This window comes from Lepus europaeus, chromosome 2 (assembly GCF_033115175.1).
Source record: "Lepus europaeus isolate LE1 chromosome 2, mLepTim1.pri, whole genome shotgun sequence".
NCBI lineage: Eukaryota > Metazoa > Chordata > Mammalia > Lagomorpha > Leporidae > Lepus > Lepus europaeus.
The window spans coordinates 15,709,268-15,725,771 of record NC_084828.1 but is presented as its reverse complement, the minus strand read 5'-3'; the positions used below and the strand labels follow the sequence as shown (position 1 = coordinate 15,725,771).

The window sequence follows — 16,504 nt, the reverse complement described above, 5'->3', positions numbered from 1 at the left end:
GTTGGGCATGGGGCAATAGGGTTTCATAATTTCTTTTGAGTTGGGAAATACTAAGAACATGAATCAGTTTTTTTTTTTTTCGGTTGATGATTATTTATCTTCTATTGTTAGAAAAAGTTACTGAACTATTAACAACTTTTATTAATATCTATAGTTAAAGGGAATATACGCAAATATATTTTTACTATCCACATATGAAGAAAGCATTATTACAATATACTAAATGTGTATTTTATTCTTAGAGGAGGGCCTGCACACCATTGGTACTCAATGTGTATTATTCTTATAATCAATGGAATAATTGACAGAACCACAATTGACAATGATTCCTTCTGAACCATATTTACATGGTTTTCTATCAGACAGTGGGAATAACTTGGTCCCAAATGCACTTCTCTATTAGTAACCTCTCCATAGATATTTAAAAAATATGCAAGTACTAAAGCCAGAGATTATGGTTTGGAAATGCTGATCAGAGAAATCTGAAAGCAGGACCTGTGTGAGAAACTAGGGGTAAGGAAAAGAAGCAAGATGGGAATTCTTGAATAAGAATGCTCACCAGAGAACTGAAAACAGGCAAAGAGAAGAGATGTTTCTATTTATACAGAAGGAGGAATAATTGGTAGAGATATTTGAGACCTATAATTAAAGCTTGGATTTGATACAAAGCAGAATTGGGGAAGTGATTGATGGGATTAAAACAACAGTGGTGATGAGTGCTGCTGCTGGGTGAAGAATGGCTTGGCAGGCCAGGGCCACCTGGCTGCCTGAAAGGCTGGCACAGCAGTACTCCGCTCAGCTTTGTTGTCCATGGTGGCAGATTGAGCCAGGAAAGAGAAATGCTAGTGAGACAGTATTCACGAGCTGGAGCAATGGCCACCAGCCTTCTCTGTGCCCTTCAGAGAATTCTAATGAGTGATGAAATAGAACGTCTTCTTTTTGTATTTTCCCTTGAAACCTAATCTTCTAACTGTCATTTGGTATATCATAGTTGTACATAAACCAAAAGAATGCTTTTTGTTTAGTTTTGTTGTTAAAGAAATCCCCAAAGCCAATGAAAATATGACAGTTAATAATTTATAATAGTTTACAAATAAATTATATGAAAATAGTGTAATTGGAATGGAATGGAAAACTAAAGATTAGCTTGTCCAGATGTTTCATTTCTCAAAGAAAGATGGAGTGATTTCATTCATTTATTCCTTGTATATGAACAAGCTCTGAAGAAAATTTGAAAAAGATAATCTCTGTGTCCTATTTTGTGAAATGGGATACATATATCTGTATTTTCAGAATACTGAATGAGAAAATTTATGTGTATTTATCATCAGGACTCTATTTCAGGCAAAAAGAGCTGGCTATAGCTGTGGTTGTTATTGTTATTCTTCTCATTGCTTTGGGTTAGTACCCACCAGGTGATGTCCAATATATAGCACCTTCTCTCAAGAGCTCGGAGTCTAGACAGATGCCATAAAATGAATAACGACTACAATTCCTTACGATAAAAACCACCATGGAGATTTTCCCCTTGACTTTCCCAGAACTCAAAGAAGTCTGGATGATTCAGGAACACGGCATTGGAGTTGTCATCTGGGATGAAACTCGAGATATGAACAGGAGTTGTCAGCATACCATGTAGCAAGGTGAAGGAAGATTTTGTGTTTGGAGCCTAAAAAACAGAAAATTAATGAGCAAGACAGAAAGCGTGTGCATAGGGTTAGAGAAACTCCAAATTGGTGGTTACTCTGTGTAGGTCCTGGTATGGTACAAGGGATGATTAATAGTTTGATGCAAGAAAGCCTTGTTAAGTGCACTGCTAAGTTATCTGCATATTATCCTGAAGGCAACCAGGGACAATGTCAGAATTTTAATCAGAGGCATGGCCTGATTAGGCTCTCCTTGTCAAAAATTGATGGATGCCCCCAGGGTCCACTTCTGTCTGATTATATGGATACTGCAATACCATCACCTGTTGATTTGGCAGTTTTCCCTTCCCCTACCAGATGGTATATTCCTTAAGGGCAGTCATCTGTCTTTCTCTTCCAAACATGTATCATGATGCCTAGAAGAAATAGGTACTAAGTTTAGAATGAGTAAATATATGGAAAGGACTGAAAGCAAAACTTGTTTAAGAGGCTCTTTCTTTCTTAATCCATGTGAGGGATAAGAATCTAATAGGGATAGTGCCTGGGGGCACAGAAGGGTGATTATTACTATTATTATTATTATTCAAGAGATAGTTCAGCTAAGACAATTGACAAGTATTGGTATTTAAGATTGATTTGGAGGTGAGAAGACAAATTAATCTAGAATGACTTTGAGATTTCAAGTATATTCAACTCAGTGGGTGATGCTAGCATTCACTTGTTGGTTGCTCATGGGTAACAGGTGGAAGTAATGAGTTTACTTCTAGACATGTCAAATTTATGGAATCTGTGGATCAAATGAAAGGATCCCAAAAAGCAGAGAGCAGAGACCTTGTTCAAATTCTTAAGTTCCATTAACTTGCAACCCATTGCATATTGCCTTGTGTAATTCTTTCTTATTTTTTTAAGCCAAGTAAACAACCACTCACTAGAATGTTAAAACAATTTGTAAATAGAGATTTTTTTAATGACTACAAAATCCTTGCCACAGCCTTCCAGATACAATGAAAACTTTTGTAACATTTGCTTTTACTCTCCCTATAGCACTTGTCTCAGTATATTCAGATATTGGTATTCATCTTCCTTTAACATATGCAAGATAGTATCATAATTAATATTATGAATTCTGGAATCACATGGACAAGGCTAAAATATCAGTTTTGTTAAATGAGGTGTGGGGAGCTGCTTGCCCTCTTAGCCCATTTTTTTATTCCCACTGTTAAAATTCAAAGGGCAATATTAATCAAGAAGGGTTGCAACCCTCCAGTGGTTTTCACCATAATCTGCATACTGCTCTCTTCTCTTCTCCTTGTTCCCTTTGCTCCAACCACACTGACCTCCATGCTGTCCTTGGAATAACCAAGGAATGCTCTTTCTACTTAGAGTACTCTTTCCTCAATTCTGTACATGATTACTTCGCAGTTTGGTCCCCATATTTCCACAAGTTATCTTCCATCGCATAGTCAAAATAGGAAAATGCTGCAGAGTTTAATATAGAACATCGACATGCACATTGACCAAGGCTAGAAGAAAATAGACTCCAAAGGAAAGTTGTATTAGGGAGGAAAATTGTGTATTAGATGTTCCTTTTTCATATGATTGCTTTTGATGTAGTTTTGACGTTTGAAATGCAATTAAAAATTCAATTTCCCAGTGAGATTCTCCCTAGGTACCCTATGTGAAATTTCAGCTTCATACCACAGTATTTCATATCTTGCTGTCTACTTTATTTTTAATCCTTAGATTTATTACAATCTAATATGCTATATATTTTAATTCTTTATGTTTGTACATAAATGAGGAAAGCAAGCTCCTTGAAGATAAAGATTTTTGTATGTCTTGTTCACTACTGTATCTTCATTGCCTAATCCAATGTCCAGAACATGGTAAGCATTGAAAAAATGAATTTCAAATAAGTGAACTACATATATAAATTGTTTTATTACCATATCTGGCACATTACAAGAACTCAATTAGTAATGCTAACACTGTGAATTTTGCTAATATTTTATAGCACTTTTTTAAAGTTTCTCTTTACTGCCATATCCATTATTTTATTTTAAATTTATTTAAGTTAGGGGCTGACACTGTGGTGTAACTGGTAAAGCTTCTGCCTACAGTGCCAGCATCCCATATGGGCGCCAGTTCGAGTCCTGGCTGCTCCACTTCCTATCCAGCTCTCTGCTACGGCCTGGGAAAGCAGTGGAAGATGACCCAAGTCCTTAGGCCCCTGCACCCATGTGGGAGACCCAGAAGAGGCTCCTGGCTTTGGATCTGCGCAGCTCCGGCCATTACGGCCAACTGGGGAGTGAACCAACAGATGGAAGACCTCTCTCTACCTCTCCTTCTCTCTCAGTGTAACCCTGACTTTCAAGTAAATAAATAAACCTTTAAAAAAAATTTTTCTAAGTTAAACAAGTTTCATGAATTTCATATACACAGACTTAAGAATATAGTGATACTTGCCACCCTAGCCTTCTTCCTGCCCATGCTCCAAATCTTATTCCTCTTCCCTTTCCCACTCCCACTCTTAATTTTCACAAAGATCTATTTTCAGTTTATTTATGAAGATAAAAAGAAAACATTGTTCCTCAGCAGAAGAGACAAGGGCTATAAGCAACCATCAAACTTCAAAATGTCCATTTCACTCCAATACACTACATTTAGCTACTCTATTAATTATCTCAGATCAAGGAAAACATATGGTACCTGTCTTTTTGGAACTGGCTTATTTCACTAAGTATAATGTTTTCCAGTTTTGTCCATTTAGTTACAAAAGACAGGATTTCATTTTTTTTTTTCTACAGCTGAGTAGTACTCCATCATGTAAAAATACCATAATTTCTTTATTCAGTCATGGGTTGATGGACATCTGGGTTGAGTCCATATCTTAGTTGTTATGGATTGTGCTGCAATGAACATCGGGGTACAGATAACTCTTTCAGATGCTGATTTACTTTGATTTGTGTAAATTTCCAGGAGTGATATGGCTGGATCATATGGTAGGTCCATATTCAGATTTCTGAGGTATCTCCATACTGTCTTCCACAGTAGCTGGACCAGTTTACATTCCCACCAACAATGGGTTATGGTACCTTTTCCTCCATATCCTCACCAGCATTTGTTGTTTATTGATTTCTGAATGAAAGCCATTCTAATGAGCGAGGTGAAACCTCACTGTGGTTTTGATTTACATTTTTTTTTCCTTGATGGCTAATGATCTTTTTGCAAATATCTGTTGGCCATTTCAATTTCTTGTCTTGAAATACACCTGTTCAAGTTCTGCAAATTACTTAACTGGATACAGCACCTTTTAAAGTCATGAAAATACTATATTCACTATCTTTTTAGTTCCACAACAGATTCTTATGAGATGAGTGAATGAATGAATGAATGAATGAACTGACCAATTAAATGTACATGCTAGCTTCCTGGATCTGGGTCGTGATGTGGATCTGCTTCCAAAGCCACACTACAGAGCTGCAGGGAGGCTGGGGAGAAGAGTATACTCAGCAGAGGAGCTCTTTAAGCTTCAACCCCACTCCACCACCCTCCCTTAAATTCCTTCATTTCTGATGGGGAGGTTATTGTCCAGGGCATTTTGCGATACTCACAATCTCTGGGTTTATTGGTACCAGAAACTGAGGCAAAGGCAAATTCTTTTACCTCTTTAAAAATCAACTTTCCTGGCTGGCGCCATGCCTCACTTGGCTAATCCTCTGCCTGTGGCGCCAGCACCTCGGGTTCTAGTCCCGGTTGGGGCACCGGGTACTAGTCCTGGTTGCTCCTCTTTCAGTCCAGCTCTCTGATGTGGCCCCGGAGGGCAGTGGAGGATCACCCAAGTGCTTGGGCCCTGCACCTGCATGGGAGACTGGGAGGAAGTACCTGGCTCCTGGCTTTCGATCGGTGCAGCGCCAGCCACCGCAGCCATTAGGGGAGTGAACCAACGGAAGGAAGACTTTTCTCTCTGTCTCTCTCTCACTGTCTATAACTCTTTCTCTGTCTCTCTCTCTCTCTAAGTCTGCCTGGCAAAAAAAAAATCAACTTTCCTTCACAGTGAGTGAGAAATGAATTTAAAACAATCACATCTCTCCCTCACATACACTCAGTGCACCTGTGTACACACATACAATCCTGACTTGACAATCTGTAATATTTTTTCAAACCTTTGTCTCAGTGATTTGTGGCAAGTGTGGAGACATTTCTGAAGTGTCACTAATAACTTAAAAAGTGTGAAGTGTGCGGGTCAAAACAGTATAGCTTGTCTAGGAGCAGGTGGTACCAAGAGGCAGAGTGTTTCTGAGTTTAAATTACATAGAACTGTTGGTCCTGAGTGTTAAACATGCCCCCAAATGAAATTGAAATAAAATGAATCTAACATTGAAGTATTAGCTTAAAATATTGAAAACATGTTAGAGAATTCATTGATATAACCAAAGGGAACTGGAGAAAATGAAGAAATTGGTAATGATCACTCCTTCAAACATGTATTTTCCTGCACAGGTAAGGTTCATTTTGTATATAGTTACCATGGTTTCTCATTTTGTCTCTTAAGTAATTTCAATAATGCTTTAGTTTAATTATAAAATATAAAAAACCCACAGAAGTAATTTGAGCCCAGGTTACAAAAAAGAACTTCATTATGTGAGTGGGTGCTATGGTGCAGAGTTAAGCCTCCACTTCGGACACCTGCATCCCATATCCAGTGCCTCAAAGAGCCCTAACTCTGCTTCCGCTTCCTTTCTAGCTTTATGCTAATATACATTGAAGGCGGCAGGTAACGGCTCATGCTCCAAGTCCCAGCCCTCATATGGGAAACTCAGATGGTGTTCCTGGCTCCAGGATTTAGCTTGGACCAGTCTTGGATGATGTGGGGATGCATTTGAGGAGTAGCCTAGTAGATATAAGACAGCTTTCTTTGTCTCTCCCTCTTTTTGTTGCACTGTGTTTCAAATAAATAACAGTGAATAAACATTAAAAACAGTTTAGTTCCAAGATTTGGAGTGAATTAATATGACATCAACAGAGATATGTTAGAATCCACACTCTACAACACAGAGCCATGGACACTGGGAAAATTATTTAATATCTGCTATTTAGATTCTTTGGCTATAAAACATGAACACAATAATCCCCACTCCACTTAGTTATTCTAAAGAACAAACAAGATACGCAATTGCATCAAGTATATAGAAGAAGACTGATGAATTTTGAGATATACTTGTATAAAATTGTTATATATCTTATCTCATGGGATCTAACAATTATGTTAGGTCAGAAGGATAATTATTTGCCAATATACTTTGTAAATATAAAATATTTATCTTTTTATAGATAAAGCATGCTTAAAAGAATTATATAACTTATGTAGTCACCAAGTAGAGTTAGAGTCACATATTTTGCTCTTTGGCCTACTCTTCCTGTTAATTCAGCTGCTTAGAGGTACATGGATCGGATCATCTATTCTCAGAGGAGTACCATAACAATCCTGGGAGGATTTACTCTCCCACTAACTTTTTCTTTTTTTTAAAGATTTATTTTTATTTATTTGAAAGACAGAGTTATAGAGAGAGGTAGAGAGAGAGAGATGTCTTCCATCCACTGGTCCACTCCCCAGATAGCCTTAACGGCTGGAGCTGCGCTGATCCGAAGCCAGGAGCCAGGAGCTTCCTCCAGGTCTCCCATGTGGTTGCAGGGGCCCAAGGACCCAGGCCATCCTCCACTGCTCTCCCAGGCCACAGCAGAGAGCCAGATCGGAAAAGATGCAGCCAGGACTAGAACCAGAGCCCACATGGGATGCCGGTGCCTCAGGCCAGGGCCTTAACCCGCTGAGCCACAGCGCAAGCCCCTAACTTTTTCTTTTATACAGACCTAATTACACTTTAATTAGTTGTTTATTCAAGAGATAGTTTAGGAGCAGTTCCTATGTGCTAGCACTGTGCTGTCAGCTGTAACCAACAGACCCAAAGTCCTCTCCCTATAAGCCTGAGATTGTGGTGGAATCGATTCATTCATCCAACCAACATTCATGAGTGCTGCAGTGTGTGACCTAGATACCATGTAGAAACCAAAGATATAAGAAGCCCTTCAGCTGGTTTTGTGGGGGAGGAAATACACCAGGAAAGGCTGCGTGAAGAGAGGGGAGGTTAAGTGATCTGCAGGCTCAGAGGGTTGATTCAGCCAAAAAGATTCCTGCAAACCTTCCCACAGATGCTGACTGATGAACTTGGTCTTGGAGTATGAGAGGACAATCCAGTTATCTGAAATCCATGTAGAAAACTTCACCAAAAGAAGGACCTCCTTGTTTCCTTCAAAATTAACACGTTTGTTTTAATACCTAAAAAAGTCGGAACCACAGGCCCTGTTGATCCCAATCTATTAAAAAGCCCTTCACTTTGCCCAGCTTCCAAAGTAATCATAACTATAGAGGGAATTGCCAAGGGGGTCAGTGACATTACAGATAGAACTGTAAGTTTCCTTTTAGACACCGTGTCTTCTGTCCTAACCTCCTATCCAGGACAGCCCTCCTTCCAGTCCAGCCAGGTCATGGGAATCAACGGGGTGCCTTCCTTAAGAAGGTTCATACATCCCTCATGGTGTCTCTTCCATTATCCGATGTGAGGAGATAGATCAGTATGTGCCTCACATGTACATGGCCAGACCTTAACCCCCACCCAATTATTATGAAGCCTAAAACCTTCATGTCCATTCCAATTTATCTTTAAATGGGGTAGCAAACAGGGTGTAAAATAACAATTAACTTAGACAGTATTGCCAAGCCAGGATTTATAGATAGCTCCCACCAATTTGGACAGATTATTGCAGAGCACCTAAAGGATGTATGTTTTGAGTGTTGTGAGAGATGATTTAAAATGTAGATGGCTTGCTAGCCAGTTCCCCACCTGAGATTCTAATTTTGGGCACCCTTAACTTCCTAAAAGAATGCAGTTCCTGGTTGTTCAAGAGAAAAAAAAGCAAAAATCCCAACTAGTGGTACAGGGAAAGAGTGGTGCTCCTATATCAGATTATCAAGAGAAAGCAAAACTAGGGCCCATTCCTTTGTGAAAGAACAAAACACAGCATTTGCCCAGTTAAAGGTGTCATGACTAGGGCTCCGGAACTAGGCTTGCTAAACACAGTCCTTCAAAACAAATAAGAAGTTAAACTTGCTAACTGCTGCCCAAAGGGGTAATTGTGTTATATCCTAAAAATGTTTTTCCTGGAGTCAGCCAAACTGGATAGCTACAAAACTATGTTCACCATTTCTTGGATAGGGCTAGAAAACTCTAGGACCAGGAGGAACAAGGCTGGACTATCTGGCCTAGCATCTGGTCATGAAAATCCTGGCCATTGTGCCTGCTTGGCACTATAGCATTCATGCTTTTAGTGCTTCTCTTTGGACCATGTGTCTTTAATATTCCTGACCATTTGTCTCTTACAGAATGCAAGCCATCCAGATTCAGGTGGTCATGAGACAGGACTTCCAGCCTATCTCTCCTGATGATGTACCAGTCCTCTGAACTGCACAAGACAATCAATTCTCAGGCCACAGCCTAATGAAGTGGGAAGTCAGGGAGACAGATTAAGTTCATGAGCTGAAGGACACACTTCCCCCATGTGATCCTATCATCAATCAGATGACACCTCCCCAAAATGCACCTTCCCTTTCCTGGGACCTGGAGGAAGTACTATGTAACCACTTCCTATTTCAAAGCTAATAAGAAGCTTCAGGAAAAAAGAGGTATGCTGTTTTTCTCTCTCCTCACCTTGTTGACCCAGGACAAGCAGAATAGGTGCAAGGTATGAAATTCTCCTTTTTACCTTTCCTGGCCCACTCTCCCTAAATGAAACACTCATGCATCTGTGTAATTATCTCACTTTCGAAATAAACCTTACCATGCTGCATGCCAATCTGTACCTGTGCTTAGAATTATTCTCTAAGTAAAAGGGAAGAGCCAGGGATACTAATTTTGGCCCAATCTAGTCCACACTGCTAACAGTACAGGACAGACAGCAAGAGAAGTATACCCACAACCAGCTCTACATCTGTATGTCAGCTCTGAAAAAAACACAGAAGATGACCCTTCATCCATGTCACCCCCATAGGATTGCATGTTACTTTCCTTGAGGGAGAATTTTTGTAAGGTTGATTTATTTTATTTGAAAGGCAGCTTTAAAGAGAAAGAGAGGGAGACACAGAGAGACAAATATCTTCCATCTGCTGCTTCACTCCCCAAGTGGCCACAATGGCCAGAGCTGGGCCAATCTGAAGCCAGGAGACAGGAGCTTCTCCTGGGTCTCCCATGTGGGTGAGGAGTCCAAGCACTTGGGCCATCTTCTGATGCTTTCCCAGGTACATTAACAAGGAGCTAAATCAGAAGTGGAGCAGTGGGAATCAAATCGGTACCCATATGCTATGCCACAGCACCAACACCTTGAGGGGACAATGTTAAGGGAACTAGTTAGACATGAGCCTATATGTGTGCGAAAGACTGAAGAAAAATGGAAATTTCTATGTGGTGGAATAGGAAGGATGCAGAAGCTAGCCAGCGATTTACATATCTAAACTATAGCTCTTGTTCAGTAACCTTGTTGGTGGCTCCCAGTCCTCTCCCTGGGGGCAGGTTAGGGAAATCGCCCTTCAAGGGGTCTACTGTGAAGTTCTGGGAGAGATTCAACAGCCAGAAAGCCCGCCACCCAGCAGTATTCCAGAAAGGGTATGGAGGAGGAGAAAAAAGGCCCACACTCAGCATCCATAGAAATTTGAGTCTGAATGCAGACTGGGCTTCAAGTTCTTTACAGAAATACCCGCCTGATCCATCAGGTGTACTCTCTTCATTGTTCCCATTCATTAAACTTTGCTCTCATGCTGACTGCTAAAAAAAAAAAAAAAAAAAAAAAAAAAAAAAGGAAAAGTCATAATTGCTTGATTATTAAACTATATGAGATTTCTGCAATAACTGGGCTTCTTAATCAAAAGGAAATTAATTCTAGTTTATGATGGTGTACTTTTTAGTGTATTTAGAAATCATCCGGTAGATTTATTCATGACATACTTTCCTGATGAGATTCTATGAGAAAAAAGTTCCATGTGAAATCGTACTCAGCAAGCAAAGGTACTATGGACACAGACAGGGATTGAAGAATAATTTTACATATTTTAATTGATACAGTAGTTGGTAATGTAAAAGATGTTTTTTGTGAATAATGGGAACACTTATTTAATAGAGTGTCTTTTGCATTTTCTTACTATAACCTACCATATCTGGGTTCTGGGTAAGATTCTAGTTGGTCTTTTTACAATGATTTAATAAATTGAAATTAGATTAAGGTTTTGAAATTAGCTAAAGACACGTAATGTTGCTCGAAGTGTTCTGAATTTTCTTTGAAGGAATAAACATTAACAATATTTAAGTTTGTGATTAGGTTTGAGACAAATCATAGCCTTGGGTCACATTTTTTTAAAACCTAGTAAAGTTTAGCTTCAATTAAGTATATAGAACTAGAGCAATCAGGATTTCTTGACACATTTTTGTACAATAATGCTTTCTAAGTCTGGCTTTTACAGTTGCTTTTTATGTATAGCAAATTTGTCTCAATGGCTTAATTTATTTTTAAACTCCAGTCCTTAAAGTGGCCATAAATCTTTTCATTCTTGCCCTGTCATCCTGAGACACAGCCTCCTGCAGCACTCATCTGAGAAAGCATGGTAGCTAGCAATCTTTTTCTTGGTACATTTGGCTTTTACATAGTCCACATCTTTACACACCACTCCATGAAAAGATGAGCTCAGTCAAATTTTTAATCACTTAGAATAAAATTTGGGGGACCACCTCAACAGAATTGATTACAGATATGTTATAGTTAAGCAACTAAGGGGAATATTTAGGGACATCTTGTAGCATATACTATAGACTCTTCATCCCAGGGCTGCCCCAGTCTGAGATATAGCGGAGAGCAGAACAGACTTGGTCAATTGGACTGAGGTGGGAGAGAAATTGGAGGGTACATCGAAGAAAAATTGCCTCCTCTCAGACACATGGCTAAGTTGATGCTTATCATCAGGTCAGTACAAAAACACACTAATTCATCTACTAGTAAATATTCCCCAATTATCTGCTATGCATTAAGCTTTCTATTGAGTACATAGGACACAATGAAGAACACGACAGATCCCTACCTAAGACATTTCAAGAATATTGTGAATATCCTTTTGCTAAGGGAAATAGGACTCAAGTAAAAATATAAGATTTTTAAGAAAATGAAATTGGACTATTTTGAGCATTATAGCATTTGAGTGAACACTGTTTGTAAAATTAGCAAGAGCAGGGACTATCCCTTGCTGTTTTCTTAGTTTAACAAAATCCAGCACAGAGTAATGAATGAGTAAATCAATGTTAGGGAACAAATTGATAGACTGATAGATTCAGAGTGCTTCTTGACTATTCAGACCTCATTGATTCACACTTCTCTGAACTTCTACAATCACTCACTTGGAGTTGGCATTGTTGTACCTGTGCTATTCTCCTTTCATTGATTGGATCATATATTTCTTGTGCAGGCAATTGGATCGGCCCATCTGAACTCCCCAAATCACATGTGTGGTTATGGACAGTCATCTTTTGACCTGAACCAGTGTACTGTGGGGTACATGCCTCAGTTCTAACAGACCAATAGTTCTCACTTTAGTTTTCTGCATCAGGACTCTTGTCCCTCAAGCCACCCTCTGGAAGACTATCTGAATATTCTTTATCCCTCCCATAGCATTCACTCAGTCACATCCTGGGTTAACTGACAAGCACTGACTGGAGGGTTTCAAAAAGTGACAGTGGAACAATTGCTGCTGCAATTACAGGGTTGCACAAAGACCTCTCCTTCTCTCCCATCAGTCTCTTGATCTCAGGCTTTGTGAAATGTGTTGGAAGTTTGGAGTCATAGGGTCAGGGAACGATTGTTTAAACCAACATGTGTTAAGCCTGGATCAAAGCCAATGGCAAGGGTGATTTAGAAACATAATTATTTGCTGCAAAGTGGGACGAAATGTTAGCTCTTTATGTGATCATCACAAAGCATTTGGGAATTCAAAGCCAAAATGATTTGTTATCTCAGAGTGCTTCCGTACTTGGATTACAGAGTAAGTTAACTTTAGTTACACTGTCCTTTCCCTGGCTCACCTGGAAGAGAACTGGATCCACAAAGACCTACAAACTAGAAATCTGGCATGATAGTTCAAGAAAAGAGGGTTTTTCAAAATTAAATTTTGGAGAATATATGTATTTTCTTTGGGAGATTCTTTTGAAAGAGGTTCTCTAAGAAAGTAAGCAATTTAGAGGAAAATCACTTGAAAAATAGACTAAGAAATACAGCAAATTATTTTGCATTAGTATTATGGAATATCACTGGAAAGATGTTTAAACGGGAAAACAGTATTAGTTCATTCTATATATTTCAGTTTCTTTGTTTGCTACAGTTTATTGCTGAATGTTACAACACCAAACTTTGCTTTAGTGAAATATAATCCTCAAACACCTATGAGAAACAGCAGAAAAAAAAAAAAACTGTTGTCTTTTATATCAAATATTGTATAGGTCCAATTTAATATTAGGAAATAACTTGAAATTATTATTTATTTATTTGAAAGGCAGAGAGACAGAAGAGAGATAGAGTAGTAAGCTCCCTTTAGCTGATTCACTTCCCAAATGCCTGCAATGGCTGGGCTGGGCAGGGATGAAACTGGGAGCTAAGGACTCAGTGCAGGTCTCCCAGTGGGTGGCAGAATCTAATTACTTGAGCTTCCCCATCAATGGCAGGAGGCTAGAGTCAGGAGCTGCAGTTGAGTACCAAATACAGAAGCATTGATATAGGAAGTAGATTTCTAACTGGAGTTTTAATCACTAGACTAAACAGCTGCCCTGCAAATTCTTTTTAATGTATAATTCAGGGCTACTACCTGTGGCATAGAAGGTTAAGCCTCCACCTGTGGCATCAGCATCCCATATGGGTGCTGGTTTATGTCCTGACACTTCTCTTCTGATCCAGCTCTCTGCTAACGGACTGGGAAAGCAGCAGAAGACAGCTCAAGTGCTTGGGCCCCTGCACCCACTTGGGAGATCCTGAGGAAGCTCCTGACTCCTGGCTTCAGATTGGCCCAGCTCCAGCTGTTGTGGCCATTCAGGGAGTGAACCAGCAGATGGAAGACCTCTCTCTATCTCTTCCTCTCTCTGTCTGTAACTCTGCCTCTCAAATAAATAAATAAGTCATAAGAAATTAAAAGGTATAATTTCTGAAACATATGAACCTAAGTGATACAAATTTGATTGTTAGAGTATAAAACATAGAAATAAAGCAAAAGGGACACACGATCAGCTAAAATAAAATCCAAAGCAAACAAACAAAATTCTGACAAGGAGCCATTAAAAATAACAAGTAGGGAGGCTGGCATCATGGGGTAAGGGGTTAAGCTGCTGCCTGCAATGCCAGCATCATGTATGGATACTGATATATGCCCAGGTTGCTCCACTTCCAGTCCAGCTCCCGGCTGATGTGCTGGGGAAAGCAGCAGAGGATGGACCAAGTGATTGGGCCCCTGCAGCCATGTGGGAGACCTAGAGGAAGTTCCTGGCTGCTGGCTTCTGCTGTCTATAACTCTGCCTTTCAAATATTTTTTTTTTTTTAAAAAGGGTATAGTTCACTGAAGTTAACATTTTGGAAAACATAAGTGATACAATACTTTACTGCAAAAGTTTGTAAGTTGGTTTGTATTCCATTATGAATTCCAGTATTTATTTTTTTAGGTATGTTTATTTTTATTATTTAGGTATATTTATTTTCTCTGTTGACTAAATTATATTTAACTCTTTGTTTACCATTTTTCACTTTGGTTTTAAATTTTGCATCTTTTCACAATACAAACTGCAGGCTGAAGAAATTTTAAAAACTGGTTGTATGTAACAGGAAAAGGTAAAAAGGGAAATAAAATTATCTTTAAGAATTTAAATTAATTCTGGATGTCACATTTGATAGGCTTGTGTTTTTTAGTTATTTTGAGGACATTGTATCTGTTTTCTACCAATTCATTTTGGTGGCTCTTATTTTTTCCTCAGGACAGTCTAATCACATGAGGGGTAACAGCTTGACTGTACCATGATCAATATTTACCTGGCTTTTGACACAGCTAAAATCGAGCAAATAATAAGATTTGGTGCATTCCTGAAAAGTAACCTACTGTAAACCCGAAATCTTTTTGCTTCTTCTTTAAAAATGAGTCAAGAATGAAAAATGTAAAATCACCTAAAAGCAAATAGTATCAGAAATTTCTGCAAAGCACACAAGCACACAACAACACGAGTGTTCCATTAGTCCACTTCCTCTAAGTTTGCATTAACAGAATGGATTAATTTCAGAGATTTTTTTTTTATTTTTGCATTCAAAAAAATTCAACATACTAGCATACTTCAAAAATTCACAGAAAATGGCATTAAAAGACAAGTTTATTTAAAAAAAATTGAAGTTTATGCAAAGTATTTTCATAATACATATTTTCTATGAACTTTTTGACAATCCCTTATACTTCATCGTAATAGAGGAATAAGTCAAAAATCAAATACAGAATTCCTCAAAATTTTCAATGATTTTACTAGCTATTTCTTATCTTGTTTGTTTAATTGTGTAAACCTTGAAAACTAAGAGTGGGCCACCCTGAGAACAGGACAGAAAAAAATTGTGGACTTTAGGATACAGTGCCCAGATTATAGAACATTGTTTGATTCATTGCCTAATAATGGATGCTTAACATAGTCAAGTAAATAAAAGACAAGTTCCACAAATCATAGTTTCAGATAGACTCTTGCGATGTATTTTAGAATATTTTATTAGTTATGAAAACTATATATGTTTATATATTAGTTATTGCAAAAAGAAATAATTGAGGTGAATCTAAATTCAGCAGTTTAAATTAATTGAAGAGTTATCAATTTAGTTATTTTGGTAATTCACTATGTATTAAAAATATATTCTGTACAGATGAAATGATACTAAGTCTGATAAAGACAAGAAGCTGGCACAAACACTCTATCCTTCTGAGTACTACAGCATGCCAAAACTCCTACTCTGTCAATCACCTGCTATTGAATTCAAGGATATAGGTACAAAAAAGAAGAGGAATTCAGTGTACAATAGTAGTAACTTTTAAGCTCTTTCTTTAACATTATAAACTGTACCAGTCCATGGTCTGTTTAAAATCAATACAGTTATAATTACTATGGATGTATCCACAATTGTATTTAGGTTTTACTATTGTTCTGGTGACAATTGACTTACATTCCTTTAAAAAAACAACTTCTTGGTATATAGGAGCTTCAGTGATACATTAAGCAGGTTCAAACAAATGACCTATTTGCTTGGTTAAATATAATAATAGTTAACATTTATTGGGCACTTAATATACACCAGAAACTGTCCTAACCATTTTACATATGTTATAAAAGTATTAACAATAATTAATCAGTTTATAAAGCCAGAAAAAATATTAGAACTCTTACTGTTTCATGGGTTTATGCAAATTTTACTTTCATAATTTCATTTAAATAGAAACATATAATCAAAATTACCACTTTTGTCATATCCTTAGTTCACGAGTATCTGTCTCACATCAACCTACACTCATTACCAACCTTTCCACCACCTTCCATTTTTTATGCTTGCTTCTCTCTATTCCTTCTCTTCACTCACTAATTTCTCTCTAGCTCACCCTGAGTGCTGTTGGCTGAATCTTTCCTGGTCCAATTTCCTGCAGGTGTTCTTAGGGCTGGCCAAATGCAATGTTGTGGGAAGGTAGCATTGGGAGCTTTCTCCCCACT

At 38.3% G+C, this 16,504-nt stretch overlaps 1 protein-coding gene and 1 pseudogene across 9 annotated transcripts in view; both read right to left on the bottom strand.

Annotated features, from left to right (window-relative positions):
• Positions 1-16,504, bottom strand: part of GRIK1 (glutamate ionotropic receptor kainate type subunit 1) — a 431,016-nt gene that overhangs the window by 380,883 nt on the left and 33,629 nt on the right. The window lies entirely within an intron of this gene.
• Positions 1-16,504, bottom strand: part of LOC133777041 (large ribosomal subunit protein uL13-like) — a 77,717-nt pseudogene that overhangs the window by 27,842 nt on the left and 33,371 nt on the right.